This window comes from Rhinatrema bivittatum, chromosome 1, assembly GCF_901001135.1.
Source record: "Rhinatrema bivittatum chromosome 1, aRhiBiv1.1, whole genome shotgun sequence".
Taxonomy (NCBI): Eukaryota; Metazoa; Chordata; class Amphibia; order Gymnophiona; family Rhinatrematidae; genus Rhinatrema; species Rhinatrema bivittatum.
The window spans coordinates 385,580,114-385,596,626 of record NC_042615.1 but is presented as its reverse complement, the minus strand read 5'-3'; positions in this window follow the sequence as shown (position 1 = coordinate 385,596,626).

Below are 16,513 nucleotides of genomic sequence, written 5' to 3'. Positions count from 1 at the left end.
AGTCCCGTAAACACGAGCTTAGAAACAAGGAAAACCAATGGCGTCAAAGCCCATCTACAACAACCCTCCTCAACTACAAATCATGCCTCAACACCTACAGAAACGAAATCAACAAAACAAAAAGAGAATTTTTCTCCAAAAAGATACACCACTTCTCATTTGATTCAAGAGCCCTCTTCTCTTATGTCTCAGCCCTCACTAAACCCCCCCGGACCAAACATCCCAGATGACCAAGCTCTAAAAAAAGCCAGTGAACTTGCCGACTTTTTCGACAACAAAATCACAGCACTCGTAGCCCCCCTCAAAGGACTAATGCCGCACACAAGCCTCGCAAGCAACCACAACCAGCAATCAGCTACAGCAACCGCTCTTCAACCCTTCACACACACAGCAGTGCTCGAATCTCTTGAACCCACGTCCACCTTAGAAATAGCGAATATCCTAAAGAAGATAAAACCGTCCTCTCACCCCTTAGACCATATACCATCAAACCTGCTGAGTTCAATCCATGACATCATTGCCAAACCAGTTGCCGATATCATTAACTGCTCCCTCGCCCAAGGCCAAGTTCCTGACCACCTCAAGTTAGCACTGCTCAAACCTCTCCTCAAAAAACCCAACCTTCCCACTACAGATCCGGCTAACTACAGACCTATAGCTAACCTCCCCATGCTAGCTAAAATTATGGAGAAAATTGTCAACAGACAACTTTCTGAATTCCTTGACGACAACAATATCCTCACCAATAACCAATATGGATTCCGAAAGAAAAAGAGCACCGAATCTTTATTAGCCACACTAACGGACACCATTATCTTCAATCTCGAAAAAGGCCAACCTTGTCTCCTCGCGCTTCTGGATCTTTCCTCAGCTTTCGACACCGTGAACCACCCTAGCCTACTACAACAACTTACAAACATCGGCATCACAGGAGCAGCTTTCAACTGGTTTAAATCCTTCTTAGAGAACAGATCATACAAAGTTAAGATAAACAACAAGGAATCTCACCCCATCCAAGCCAAGATGGGGGGTACCACAAGGATCATCACTCTCCCCCACCCTCTTCAACATTTACCTTCTCCCACTCTGTCATCTACTTACTAACCTCAAACTCACTCATTTCCTATACGCGGATGACATACAAATTCTCATCCCTATCACGGAGACCATACACAAAACCATGGCCTACTGGGAAAAATGCCTCTCATCCATCAACGATCTTCTAACCAGCCTCAACCTCATACTAAACACCAAAAAAACGGAAATCCTCATAATAGCACCGGATCAATCTGCCCCGCCAACATCCAGCAACTCTCCAGACGCCTCAGGATACTCCACCGCACCCCAAGTCAGAGATCTGGGAGTACTACTAGACAACAGACTCAGCCTCAACAAATTCATAAATAACACTACAAAAGAATGCTTCTTTGAATTACAAGTGCTGAAGAAACTAAAGCCCCTTCTACTCTACAGGGATTTCCGCACAGTACTCCAAGCCATCATTCTCACTAAATTAGATTACTGTAATTCACTCCTGCAGGGCCTTCCAGCATACACTACCAAACCACTCCAGATGGTACTGAATGCCACTGCAAGAATCCTTACCAATGCCAAAAAAAGGGACCATATCACCCCGATCCTCCAGCATCTGCACTGGCTCCCCATCAAATATAGGATTCAGTTCAAGACCTGCATGATGATTCACAAGGCACTTCATTACATCTCCCCACTCAACTTAACTTTCCAGCTTCAACTACACTCTTCTAACAAACCAACCAGAAGGGCATACCAGAACAGAATGATCACCCAACCTGCAAAATCTTCCCTGATGAAACGTGCTCTATCCACAGCGGGCCCGTCTCTCTGGAACTCACTACCACCGGACCTCCGCCTTGAACCGTGCCATACTACTTTCAAGGTGAAACTCAAGACTTGGCTCTTCCATCAAGCTTTCCCAGAGAGCTAAAAGCAAGAAGAACAAACATCCAGCCTTGTCTTTCAGCAATAAAGTAATGTTCATCTTGCGCCAGTTATATGTTCCAAGTTATTTTCTAAGTTGATTTCAGTTGTTTCAAATTAGATTGTACTTTATTATAGATTATCTGTTCATTTTATTCGATATGTTCCATGTAAACCGCCTCCCCGGCAACAGTTATCTCTGTTATTTGTGAACCGGAGTGATATGTATTGTATACAGGAACTTCCGGTATATAAAAACCAAAAGTAAATAAATAAATAAATGCTTTAAAACTAAAATTTGTGGTAAAGTTGGTTGTCACAATGTAGAGTTACAGGGTTCCCATCCTCAGCTCTCAGTAAAAGTTGTCAGCTGATTGGGCTGTCAGAGTCCATGCTGAAACCTAAGAGCTGCTGAAAATTGTTAATCTTCTGTATCCATGGTATCCCAAGTGCTTCAAGCTAAATTGGCAGGACAGTTGTTGGAGTTGGGATTCCAGTCAGAGTGTGGCAGTTGAGAGAGACAGAGCAGAAGAGTTCTAATGTCCCAGCTCTCCCAGAGCCTGCTCAGAAACTTTAAAAAGTAGTAGAAAGTAGGGATGTGAATCGTTTTTTGACAATTTAAAAAAATCGTCAGATATTTTTTAAAGCATCAAAAATCGTTAGAGTCGCGATACAATAGAAATTCCCCTGATTTATCGTGAAAAATCGTAAATCGGGGGAGGGTAGGAAAACCGGCACACCAAAACAACCCCTAAACCCACCCCGACCCTTTAAAACAAATCCCCCACCCTCCCTAACCCTCCCAAAATGTTTTAAATTACCTGGTGGTCCAGTGGGGGGGTCCCGGTGCGATCTCCCACTCTCGGGCCATCGGCGCCATTTTGGCTGCCACTAATATAAATGGCGCCGATGGCCCGATAAAAAAAAAAACCCACCCGACCCTTTAAAATTACCCCCCTTAGCCTCCCCGACCCCCCCCCCTCAAAACCTTTTAAAATTACCTGGTGGTCCAGCGGGGGCGCGGGGAGCATTCTCCCGCTCTCGGGCCATCGGCTGCCACTAATAAAAATGGCGCCGATGGCCCTTTGCCCTTACCATGTGACAGGGTATCCGTGCCATTGGCCGGCCCCTGTCACATGGTAGGAGCACTGGATGGCCAGCGCTGGACCCCCAGGGACTTTTGGCCAGCTTGGGGGGGCCTCCTGACCCCCACAAGACTTGCCAAAAGTCCAGCGGGGGTCCGAGAGCGACCTCCTGCACTCGGGCCGTATTGCCAATATTCAAAATGGCGCCCACGCTACCTTTGCCCTCACTATGTCACAGGGGCCGACGGCTGGCCACTGTGACATAGTGAGGGCAAAAGCTAGTGGCTGCCAGTACTGAAAATGGCGCTGGCACTACCTTTGCCCTCACTATGTCATAGGGGCCGACGGTCGGCCCCTGTGACATAGTGAGGGCAAAGGCTAGCGCCGGCGCCATTTTGAATACTGGCAATACGGCCTGAGTGCAGGAGGTCGCTCCCGGAGCACGCTGGACTTTTGGCAAGTCTTGTGGGGGTCAGGAGGCCTCCCCAAGCTGGCCAAAAGTCCCTGGGGGTCCAGCGGGGGTTCGGGAGCGATCTCCTGCACTCAGGCCGTATTGCCAGTATTCAAAATGGCGCCGGCGCTACCTTTGCCCTGTCACATGGTAAGGGCAAAGGGCCATCGGCGCCATTTTTACTAACGCAGCCGATGGTCTGAGAGCAGGAGATCGCTCCCCGCACTCCCGCTGGACCACCAGGTAATTTTAAAACCTTTTTGGGGGGTTCGGGAGGGTGGGGGAGGGTTTTTTGATTATCGGAACGGGCGCAGCCAATAATCAAAACTCAAATCTGGCTGGGCGATAAAAATTTTAAGATTTGGATCAGAACCGGAACCGATCAGATTCCGGTTCCGATTCACATCTCTAGTAGAAAGCACAAAGGGGAAGGCACATACCAGAGAGAGTATGAGTATTGTGGGTGTGAGTGTATACAGAGAGTTTTAGTAGTGGTGGAATCAGTATATTCCAGGTAAGATTCAGGATAAGTCAGTTAATCCTGTAAGAGTAATAATTTTGACTGCAGCACATGTGATTTTAGCAGCTATTGATAGAAAATTCATGTGCTATCTGAACCTAAGTGTGATGGTGAAGTGAATTTCTGTTCATACATCCAATTATACCACTGTATATATCCCTGTTATATCTCTGTTTCTCTGGTATCAAGGGGGAAAGGAGAAATTAAAGTCAATGAGAGAAGTTTATCTCTTGAGAGAACTTCTGCTATATGATAACTGGATTTTTAGTGAAACGAGAGACAGACAGCCTCAGTAATCTGGGATAAGGTGTCTGACAAGCTAATATTGGGTTTAAGGATCAACTTGCCTAAACTGCGGGTCAAGTGATTGGTAAGATAAATGAGTACCAGAACTCCACTATAAGAGCTGTACTGATAAAAAAGACATATAGTGCAGTATTTCAAAACAGCTTCTCCCACTCAGTGTGAAATAATAACCCTAACAATAGTTTACAAAGTGTTATGACCGCTGGCCGCGGTAGACCGCGACCAGGGCCGGTAACTTACCATGACGGCAGGGCCAATCACGGGCGCCGAGGCTGATGTCGGCAGGCCACTCCCGCGGCAGTGCTACCTTCCAAGATGGCCGCGGCGTTCACTCTGCGCAGTAGCCCTGCCCCCTGAAGCTTCCTAGGGACACGCGGGCAGCTGGAACCTGGCCTTAAAGGAACCCCTACAGGAAGTTAGGGGGGTTCCTTCCTGCAGACTTCAACTTCTGAATACTATTTAAGGTAAGGTCTAAGCCTTCAGACCTTGCCTTGGCTTCGTGGTTCTGGTGGTATTCCTGCTTTTGGTTCCTGATTTGCTCCTCCGTGTTGTGATCCCTGGATTGGCTGTCATTCCTGCTTGGCTCTTGACTCCTGGACTGTTTACGGAATATTCTGGCTCTTGATCCCTGGACTGGCTGAGGTACTTTCTGGCTCTTGACCCCTGGACTGGCTGCGGAATACTCTGGCTCTTGATCCCTGGACTGGCTGAGGTACTTTCTGGCTCTCGACCCCTGGACTGGCTGCGGAGTGTGCTGGCTCTTGTTCCCTGGACCGGCTTTGGTTTCCTCTCCTCTCTCGACCTGCTGGAGGCGCCAGCTTCTGTTTCCACGACCTGCTGGAGGTGCCAGCTTCTGTCTCCACGACCTGCTGGAGGCGCCAGCTTCTGTTCTCTCGACCTGCTGGAGGCACCAGCTATCTGGATTAAACGACCTACAGGAGGCGCCTGCATCCAGATCTTCATCAATTACCTCCAGCGACCTTCGTGATTGGCCTCGCCTTCCGACGAGAGAACTTCATCCCTCACCGGACCAAGGGTCCACCTTCCAAGTCAGAACACAAAGTGACATTCATAGTTATTACTCTACACACAAACCATGATTAGTTACAGAGGTGGTATTTATTGATATGCATTAATGCTTATTATATTCTCTCATTTGGTTTATTCTTCATGAATCGATTATTTTATCCTTAATGTCTTTGTGTTTCGGTATATTCTGCTTTTTTAGGTTAGTTCATATGCATTTTTGAAAAGCCATGTTTTTAGCTCTCGTTTCAATCAAATACTGGAACAGACTAGTGCTCAGAGTTTAACACTCAGAGCAGTGAGTGTGCTAATAAAAAAAAATAGATATAAATGTAGTGGTATGATATCATATCTGTACTACAAGGCAGAGTATGAAGCTATAGTCTAATCCTAAGAGGGTTATAGAAATTGACTCAGCCTTATATTATTTACATACTTGGCCTGGAAAACAGTGACCTGAATTAAGTATGTGAGTATAAAGAGAGAGAGTGAGAGTTCTGTAAAACACAAGTAAGAAACCACTGAAGCAATTCCTCCGGGCACAGATAGTGAGAGAGAACTTTCATTATTTGTTTTATTTCATTCACTTAGCTAGTCAAGTTCAATAAGCCTTCTAGAAAATGACTTGAGGGAACTCAACTAGAACACTTGCGGAAGATATTTTTGGTGCCAGGGTAATTAGGAATACACTATTTCTGTTATTTAATGCTTAGGCACAAAGTCAAGCTAAGAGACTATGCTTCCCAATTGGATCTGGTGACAGGGTCCCTCCAGTTGCAAAAGCTGAGATCCCTAACAGCAGTTTAACCAGTTACATTATCAAGCATCAGTGAAGGGGACGAACATTGACTGCACAGCAAAGGAAACAGTTAAGTGTATCCATCCCAGAGCCAACACAGTTTAGCTAGACTAAGAAAAAACAGATATCACTAACATTTACACAGGGAATCCTAGGAAAAGAGACTGAGACCATCATACTTATCTTCCCGGATTTAAATATTATAAAGGAGAGAAAGAAAACACTATACAGAGTTACAGGATACAAAAGAGACAGAAAGAGAGTAAATTATTTTTTTAAAGAGAAAAGTGGCAAACGTATCTGATTACTCTTTTGGGTAAAGAACCAGTTCTATTCATTATCTATTTTTTTTTTATATGTAGATATCTATTGAAATATAACAAGGAAATTGTTAAATGTTGACCCTGACAATGTTATTGCTATTGCATACTTGTTCTTAAAACTTGCTAAAGAGTAATAAATAAAAGTTAATACTTCCAGTTATTTACTTATAACTAGAGATGTGCATCGATTTTAGATTTTGGGTCGGGCTACGGGTCGGGTGCTTCCTGGAAAACTTTGTTTTCCAACGGGTCGTTTTTATTTTTTTCGGTGAAACAAACTGAAAAAACCCCCCACCCCAACCTTTTAAATTTACTTAATTACAGCACCCCCCCCACCCCCCACCCCCCCACACCATCCTGATCCCCCCCCCCCCCCAAACTTACTGAAAGCCCTGGTGGTCCAGCGGGGTCCCGGGAGCGATCTCTCCCTTTCGGACCATCGGCTGCCACTAATCAAAATGGCGCCAGTGGCCCTTTGCCCTTACCATGTGACAGGGGCTACCGGTGCCATTGGTCAGCCCCTGTCACATGGTAGGAGCAATGGATGGCCCGCACCATTTTCTAAGATGGCACCGGCCATTGCTCCTAAAGTGACAGGGGCCGACCAATGGCACCAGTAGCCCCTATCACATGGTAAGGGCAAAGGGCCACCGGCACCATTTTGATTCCTGGCAGGCCCGACAGCCTGAGAGCGGAAGATCGCTCCCAGGACCCCCGCTGGACCACCAGGGCTTTCAGTAAGTCTTGGGGGGGGGATCGGGATGGTGGGGGGTTGTAATTCAGTAAATTTGAAGGGTTGGGGTGGGTTTGGGTTTTTTTTTTTAAATAAATGTGCCCCTTCCCCCCGCGCTAACCTGAAAAGTGATTTTTCCCTGAAAGTTTGGGGAAAACCCGATCGTTTTTCGGGTCCTCTGATCCATGCCGAATTGGACAATTTCTTTGAAATTGTCCAATTTGACAAAAATGAATGCACATCTCTACTTATAACTGCATTCCATCTAAGTTATTTCCATCAAAGTTCTGTCCTCCCTCTCTACCCCTGGGAGACTGCCTGGGTGGGTTCTGTCCCATATTTCTTTGGAAGAAGACCCAGCAGGAAGAAGAGCAGTCACATTTTTCCTCTCTCAATCAGTACTTTGATAATATCTGATAGTGACTCTCTTATTATTAACATCTGAAACCCTATTGAGATTTTTCACTCAGCCACCAAAGCGGGAGAGCCACTACCACAGAGTGTCTGACTAGTGAGACAAGTTCTGTCTTGCTATCCCGTGCCGTTCCAGAGCTGAGTGTCCTTGACTCAGGGAGCCTTAACAGAATGGACTCAGGGAACCATAACAACCCGGGTTTCAATTCTCGGGCACACTGCTGTAGTCAGCGGTCAATCAGCCAAGTCAATCAAAGACTCTAGGTCATCAGGAAGTTCCCGGGCAACGAGTTCGTCCTTGATCCTTGAGGCCAGACCTTCAAGGAAAATACTTTGCAGGCTGTCCTCCCACCAGCCCAGTTCCGAAGCCAACGTGCAAAATTTGACTGCGTAGTCAATGAAGGGTCAGGACCCCTGGCGTAGGTGGAGGAGCTCTGTGGCAGCTGTGGACTGTCGGGCTGGCTCATCGAAAACCTACTTGAATGTGTGGACAAACCGCTGAAGATCCCCAAGCAAGGAATTGCCTTGCTCCCACAGGGGGAAGCCCAAGCCAGGGCCCTACCATCCAACAAGGATAAGATGTAGGTCGTCTTGACTTGGTCTGAAGGAAACTGCGTTGGCTGGAGAGAAAAGCGCATAAAGCAATGGTTGAGCAAACCCCGGCACTGCTTGGGATCCCCAGTGTAGTGAGGCAGTGCCGGCAGATGCAGAGAGGCAGAGGGTGCCAGTACTGGAATGGGAGGCAGAGGCAGAGCCGCAGCCTGGGGAGTGGAGTCCAGGCAGTTTGCCAGTCATTCGACTGTGGCAGCCAAGAGATCCAAACAATGTTGCTGCTGTTGCAAGCATTGAGCCATGCCCGGGCTGGCCTGGAGGCCAGAGAGGTCCGCCGGGTCCATAGCTTTGGCAAACTGTTAGTGCTGTGGACCCTTGAGCTGGCTCAAGAGCTGGTGAATCCACTGAGGGGAGGCCCTTTAGTGGTTCTCTTAGCCAGGAGGTGGTGCAGGACCAGGAGACCCAACAGGAGCTTCACCTATACTAGCCCTCGTTCCCCTCAAGTTGAGCCCTTGGGTGCCGGGGCTGGCAGGACTTAGGCGGAGTTCTCCTGGCAGAGGGAAGTCAAGTAGGTAGTCTGGGTCAAGGCTGGTGGAAGTCCAGAAGAACGAAGATGGTCCAGGAGTCGAGGCAGGCAGCAGCGTTGCAGCACGAGAAACCAGGCCAGATGTCGGGGCAGGCAGAAGACATGCAGGAGCCGGAGATCACACCAAAGGTCAGGACGGGTAGAAGACAGAAGAATCAGGATACCAGGCCGAAGTCAGAACCGAGGAGACAAACCGAAGGCAGGAAGCAGGAGAAAGAGTGGAACCACGGGAGCAGGAACACAGGAACTCAGGAACTGGAACAAGCAGTATGGAACACAGGAATGGAGGCTGGAATAAGCAGGAACAAAGGAACAAGCAACTAGCTACTCTCAAGGAGCTGACTTGTTGGCAAGGAATGGATGCAGGAAGTGGGCTTAAATAGCCCCAGCTGATGATGTCAGAGTTGGGGGCTGGGCCAAGATTCCCCGCTGCGGCCCCTTTAAGAAGCCAGCTTGGCCATGCGTGCCTATGGAGGCGGAGCCCAGGAGGAAGCCAGCGGCGTCTCCCTCATAGGGAAGATGCCGCAACCAGGCCCCGGAGCGGCCTACACCGGAGCGCCACAGAGGAAGGCTGTTGCCGGTGCCTGCCAGTGGAGGTAAGGGGACCTGCCTGCGGCAGCCCGTGGCCAGGATTCCCAACAGAATTAAACACAATTTTTTATTTAATTTATATTTCTCATTCAAGTCTATGACCCATTGAAGAGTGCTGCAGTGAGACTGTGTATGTTGACTATAATCCACTGAGATTGGTGGATCAGCAGAATAGAAATTATGGAAATAATGGGGGCAGAGAGGAGAAGGACTGTGTAAGAACAGACTCAGCGGCCATCCGGGGTGCAGGTGATCAGCTGGGACATGGGGATGTGCTGACGTCATTCTACATCGACGGAGAGCTCTTTAAATTCCACCCCCTTGCGGCGCGTAAGTCGCCGCCGGCGTGTCGCCAAAGGGGCACGCGGATTTGTTTTAAAACTGTGGAGGTTTTACCAATGGATAAATAAACAAGTAAGATATATATCATTAAACTTTTATAGACTTTCATAGGATATTGTACTCCTATTCCTCTAAAGCCCCATAGAATTCATTTGATGCTGATGAATATGTGTTGTTAAGCAGAAAGTGGGCTCCATAACATAGTTTATTTGTTTAAGTAATGCCACATTCAGCCAGAAAATGACGAGCCAAAGAGAGATTAGACCCTGCTATCTCTCTGACGACTCAGGTTTCAGGACCTATGGATGCTCATGTGCAATGGCGTAGTAAATCGGAGGGGTCGCAGTTGAAGGAAGTGGACGTAGGATTTCAAGCGTCCACACCTCCAGACCATTCAACAACATTATCCCTGATTTACAGAGAACCACCTACGAATCCGGCACTCTTTAGAGCCCAAGAAGTGCTGCCCGGTGATTCACAAGCGGAAGGCGCGAATGAAACATCGGGAGTGGGGTCAGCAAGTCCTGGAGAATCTGGGGAGGGTAGCCTGATTATGATAAGCCCATCCTTAGAGGAAGATATTCAGATGAAACAAAAAATACAGAAGGAAATTGGTGAAGTAGGAAATCTTTTTCTTAAAGAATTTATACTCCCGGTATTGGCAAAACCTGAGTCAATTACATTGGATACAATTTGGGAAGTGATTGCTGGACTGACTTTGTCAGTGTCTACACAGATAAATCCCATTGTGGGGAAAGTTAATAAAATACAAGAGAGAGTATGTGATTTGGAAAAATTTAAAGAAGCTGTATCTAAAGATATTAAAAGTGTAAAGTTGGATATTTCTAAGTGGAAACCACTGCAAGAATCAGTAATAGCAGAGAATATAATGTTACAAATGAAAGTTGAAAATTTAGAAAATGTTAACAGGAGGAGGAATTTAAGATTTATTAATTTCCCCAAATTACCCCATATAACAGTAAAAGATATGTTAAAAAATATATGGTAGAAATATTGAAGTTATCAGAAGAAATGATGCCTCCAATAGCAAAAGCGTACTATCTAATGCCATATAAAAAACAAGAAAATTTGAATTCTAATCAGGAAGGTAGACAAGTAATGGATACTCTATCCTTGGATTTATCACAAATACTAGAAACTTCCAACTATGAACTGGTTCAGTCAGTGACATTGATAGTGTCCTTTGTCCTAGAGCCAGACAGAGATTGGACTCTGAGATTGTTTTTTAAATATAGGCTTGAGGAATTTTATAAATTGAAGGTTAGAATTTACCCAGATGTTTCAAAATCTACACAGAAAAGAAGGCAACAATTTCTACTATTAAGACCTAAGGTAGTCCAGATTGGGGGGATATTCCTATTGAAATACCCTTGTAAATGCTGTATAAAGTATAAAGGAGTTTCATATATTTTTTACTACCCATCCCAATTATCCTTTTTCTTAAGCAATAAAATTCCTGGGAAATAAAATTTAGGTCTGATTATACCTCTATATTAGGAATGGGTGTCCCTAAATATTATAAAATACTGTTACAGTTACTGCTTGATAACAATAATGTGTATTGAAATAGTGTTGTTTATTTCCTTATTTTTTTAATTTATATTTTATTGAATTTAAACAATTTATAATCAAGAAAAACACTTCTTGTTTGAAAACAAAATACAAAATAGGCAATGGTATACAACAATTAAATATTGCAATATACATATTTGTATCCTTATCAAAGTCCACAATCAGAGATCCTTATTTAATGGGAATAGTAACTGGTAAACCAGCATCTGTTATTATAGTGGACTACTAGAAAAGTTGGATGTATCTATAATAGAACTTATGATGTAAAATAATGGTGTTGTGTCCCGCGCCCGTGGCCGTCCACGGGCGCGGCCCACTACCTCCACCACGGCGGCAACCCACCGCGGCAACCCCTGAAATGCTCCCCGGGGCCAGTGCCCATCACCCTGGGGATGGTCCAGTCTGGCCGCCTGCGGGGGAGCCGTCCCTGCTCCTCCCTCGCGGCGCTCTGCTGGCTTTCCTCCTCGGAGGAAATCCAAGATGGCCGCCGCCATCTTTAGGCACGAGGCCACACCCCCCTGCTGGATTTAAAGGGACCTGATCCCTTCAATGATATTCACCTGCTTCCAATGATCCAGAGCAGAGGAAGTATTTAAGGAGGCTTCCTCTGCTCATTCCTCGACTTGGCAACATCTCCTGTGAGCTTTGTCCAGTCTGCTTGCTTCGGTGAATTCCTCGAGCTTGGCTTCTGGTTCCTGCTTTGTCTTCCTGGTTCCTGACTTCGAATTGGCTTACAACAATTCTCTGGTTCCTGACTTCGGATTGGCTTACGGTGATTCTCTGGTTCCTGACTTCGGATTGGCAAGTGGTGATTCTCTGGCGTACGACTTCGGACTGGTGAGCGACAACCCTCTGGCACTCGACCTAGGACCTCTTCAAGACTACCGTCTCCAAGGGCCCGCCTAGGTCCCAGCGGCCCGGGTCCCTACGGGCTCCTCCTGGGGGGAACCGCGGGCTTCCAGGGCAAAGCTCCAGTTGGCCCTTGCACCGTTACCCTGACCTCCCTAGGTCCACCTAAGTCCCTGTGGTCGGGTCCCTATGGGCTCCTGCCGGGGGGACCGCAGACCACCAGTGGTGAAGACACAGCGCCTCATCTCGTCTCTTCATCGCCTCCGTGTTCGCCTCAGCCTCCAGTGCCAAGGGTCAGCTGGTCCTGCTTCCTGTTCTGCCTTGCCACCCGATGAGAGAGCCTACGGACCCTCCGAAAGGTATATCATTCTCTCGTCGGCCAAGGGTCCACAAGCCTGAGCATAACAGATTGCCAAGTCCATGGACCCGGCGGAGGTATCTGCCCGCCAGGCCATTCCTGGGATGGCCCAGTGTCTGAAAGACCAACAACAGAACCTCGACGCCCTGGTCTCTGCGGTACAGGGCCTGACCCAACACCTGGAAGCACTAGGGCCTATGAATCCTGCACTTCCATCTCCGCCTGGGGTGCAAGGAGGTCGCCCTGCCCAACCCCACTCCATCCAGGTCTCCGGAGGCGACCAGGGGCAAGTTACTCCCACACAACTCCTGGCACCTTCTCGATACGCCGGAGACGCAAAGTTGTGTCGAGGATTCCTCAGCCAGTGCCAGGTTTGCTTTTCCTTACTGCCGGCGCAGTTTCCCAGCGACCTCGTCAAGACCAGCTACATCATGTCCCTGCTAGACAGGAAGCCCCTGATCTGGGCCTCTCACCTATGGGAAAGAAGTGATCCGATCTTTAGAGACTTGACCCAGTTCCTGTCTGCGTTTCGGCAGATGTTCGACGAACCCGTCCGCAAGTCCACTGTGGTCTCCGAACTGCTCCGGTTGCGGCAGGGCACCCATACTGTGGCCGAGTACGCCACAGAATTCCGCACCCTGGCTGCGGAGCTGAATTGGAGAGAGGACTGCCTGCATGGCATCTTCCTGGAGGGCCTAGCCTCGCACCTCCAAAATGAGTTGGCGGCGAAGGAACTCCCCGACGATCTCGATGGCATGATTGAGTTGGCCAATCGTGTAGACCGTCGCATGAGGTTTCGCATCTCGGTGACTAAAGCAGCAAGGAGGCCCTCTCCTCCATCCAAGAGTGTCCCTGAAGTCCCTCGGGCACCCGCCGACGAACCCATGGAGTTGGGTCACGGGAAAGTATCTCCGCAGGAGCGGCGGCGGCGCACGAAGGAGGGACTCTGCTTTTATTGCGGTATGGCAGGCCACCGAGTAGCCTCCTGTCCAGAACGACCGGGAAACTCTTGGGCCTAGGACCTGGAGGAAGTCTCTTCCTGGGCCGTACCACAACTGCACCTCCACTAACATTGCCAGTGTCACTAACCATGACCGAAGGAGACTTCCACACTTTAGCTTTAGTGGACTCCGGCGCCGGCAGCAATTTTATAATGAAAGGCCTGGTGGAACATCTAAAGATCCCACAAGTCCGCCTTCCTGTTCCCATGGTCATCTCTTCAATCCAGGGGAAGCCCCTCCCAGAACAAGTGACACACGCTACGAGCTCAGAGCTGGGGCCCTGCACCAGGAACAAATCTCATTTTATGTCCTGGAATATTCCATCCATCCGATTGTTCTAGGACTTCCGTGGCTCCAGGATCATGAGCCCCAGTTTGATTGGAAGACACTGCAGCTGGCTCGTTGGGGACCAAATTGCCACGGCAATTGTCTCCACTCCGTGGTGCCAGCATCCTGTTCTGTAGCCTCCACCAGTCTCCCAGGTGTATCGGCTCCTTATGCCGCATACACGGACGTTTTCTCTAAACAAAAGGCTGAAATACTGCCACCACATCGATCCTTCGACTGCGCCATCAATCTTCTCCCAGGGACAAAGCCCCCTCGAGGGCGCACCTATGCCCTTTCTCCGGCCGAGACGCAGGCCATGAAGGAATATATTGAGGAAAATCTGAAGAGAGGATTTATCCGGAAATCCCAGTCCCCCGCAAGAGCGGGGTTCTTCTTCGTCACCAAGAAGGACGGGAGTCTGCGTCCGTGCATTGATTATAGAGACCTGAATGCTTTAACGGTCAAGGACTGATATCCACTACCCCTCATTTCGGAACTCTTCGACCGCTTGCAAGGAGCACAGATCTTCTCCAAGCTTGACCTCCAGGGAGCTTACAACTTGATCCGCATCAAAGAGGGCGATGAATGGAAGACGGCCTTCAATACCCGAGATGGCCACTATGAATATTTGGTAATGCCGTTCGGGCTCTGCAATGCCCCCGCAGTGTTTCAGAACACTATGAATGAAATACTACGTGACCTCTTGTACCGATGTGTGGTCGTATACCTAAATGACATACTGATATTTTCAGATACTTTGTCCGCTCACCGCCAGCACGTCATTCAAGTACTACAGCGTCTTAGAGAACACAAACTGTACGGGAAGCTGGAAAAGTGCCTTTTCGAACAGGAACCTTGTTGCAAGGCACTGGAGTGATCTAGCTGCAGGGTACTTATACCCTGAGGGCGTCTGACGTCATCTACAGCCAGAGTGAGGTTTTCCCGCGCTGGACCCTTTAAATGGGGCTCCTCCCTGCACGCGCGCGTCAGGGGGCGGGGCCAGCCTTGCCGGAGCGTCTGCGTCTCTCCCGAGGAGGGAGAGACGTGCTGGAGGGCTTGCAGGCCCAAAGAAGGCTGGAAACGGCCCAGGCCGCCCCCGAGGTAGGTAGAGGGACCAGGGCATGGCCCGGGACTGCAACAGAAATCATAAAGATATGTAGGTAGTTGATTTATCAAGGCTATATCTGTAGGTTTGAGCCAGGTTTCCATTATAGCGCAGATGTCTGGCTTTGAGTCTAGGAGATAATCATTTAGAATATGCAATTTCTTTGTGAGAGATTGTGCATTGAATATTGTCAGTGAGAATAGTGCAAGACCTAGAAGTTGAGTGAAGGGGGAGATCATGATTGGGATGAGAGTCCTGGTAGAGCATATCCGGAGTTGCGAGGGTGATTTTTCTGTGGTGAGGACCCTGTGGTGTAGGATTGGGATTGGGGAGCCTTGTGTCATGCTTCGCTTGTAGTGAGGGACTGGGTGAGATTTGAGTGAGGGTCTATCTGCTGGAGGAGGATGAATGCTGAATGGGCATCCGTCTGCTGGAGGGCTGGGTGGAGAATGAATGCTGAGTGAGCATTCATCTGCTGGAGGAGGATGAATGCTAGTTTATTATTTTACATTGTTACCGTACTATGATGGCACACGAGTAATTTGTAATCTATACCACCCATATTTCTCTTTATCGTGCCCTTCTGTAAACCGTTGTGATGGTATTTAACTTAACGACGGTATAGAAAATTTTTTAAATAAATAAAATAAAAAATGCTGAGTGAGCATCCGTCTGCTGGAGGAGGATGAACGCTGAATGGGTATCCGTCTGCTGGAGGGCTGGGCGGAGGATGAATGCTGAGTGAGCTTCCGTCTGCTGGAGGAGGATGAATGCTGAATGGGCATCCGTCTGTTGGAGGGCTGGGCGGAGGAGGAATGCTGTGTGAGAGTCCGTCTGCTGGAGGAGGAGGAATGCTGAATGGGCATCTGTCTGCTGGAGAGCTAGGGAGTGGGTGGAATCTGAGAGAGAGAATTGTTGGGTTTGAGAAGTTGTGGGGTATCGGTTAGACTGAAAATCTTGCCAGGAGTTCGGAGGTGGATGATGAGGGCACACTAAGGGGCGCACCAAGGGGCAGGCCCCTTAGGTCGCGCGAGGCCGGTGTGCGGTACCACGAAGAGAAGCCCAGATTTAAAGGGCTTTAGGTGCCACCCTCCCCGGCGCTGACGTCAGCGCGGTTCCCACCTCGTTGATTGGCTGGAGGGCTGGAGCTCAGGGAGGGGATGTCCGGGGCAGGCCTCATGGTCCTCGGGTTCACGGTCAGTGGCTGGATGGGCCTCGTGGTCTTCGGGTCCTCAGGTCGGTGGCTGGACGGGCGAGGCGATTGCGGGAGGCAAGCAGGCAAGTCGGGCCGGCCGAGCAAAGAAGGCGCCGTGAAGAGAAGCCCAGATTTAAAGGGCTTTAGGTGCCACCTTCCCCGGCGCTGACGTCAGCGCGGCTCCCACCTCATTGATTGGCTGGAGGGCTGGAGCTCAGGGAGGGAATGTCCAGGGCAGGCCTTGTGGTCCTTGGATTCGCGACCAGTGGCTGGATGGGCTTCATGGTCTTCGGGTCCTCAAGTTGGCAGCTGGACGGGTGAGGTGATCACGGGAGGCAAGCAGGCAAGTCAGGGTGGCCAGGGAAAGAAGGCGCCGGGAAGAGAAGCCCAGATTTAAA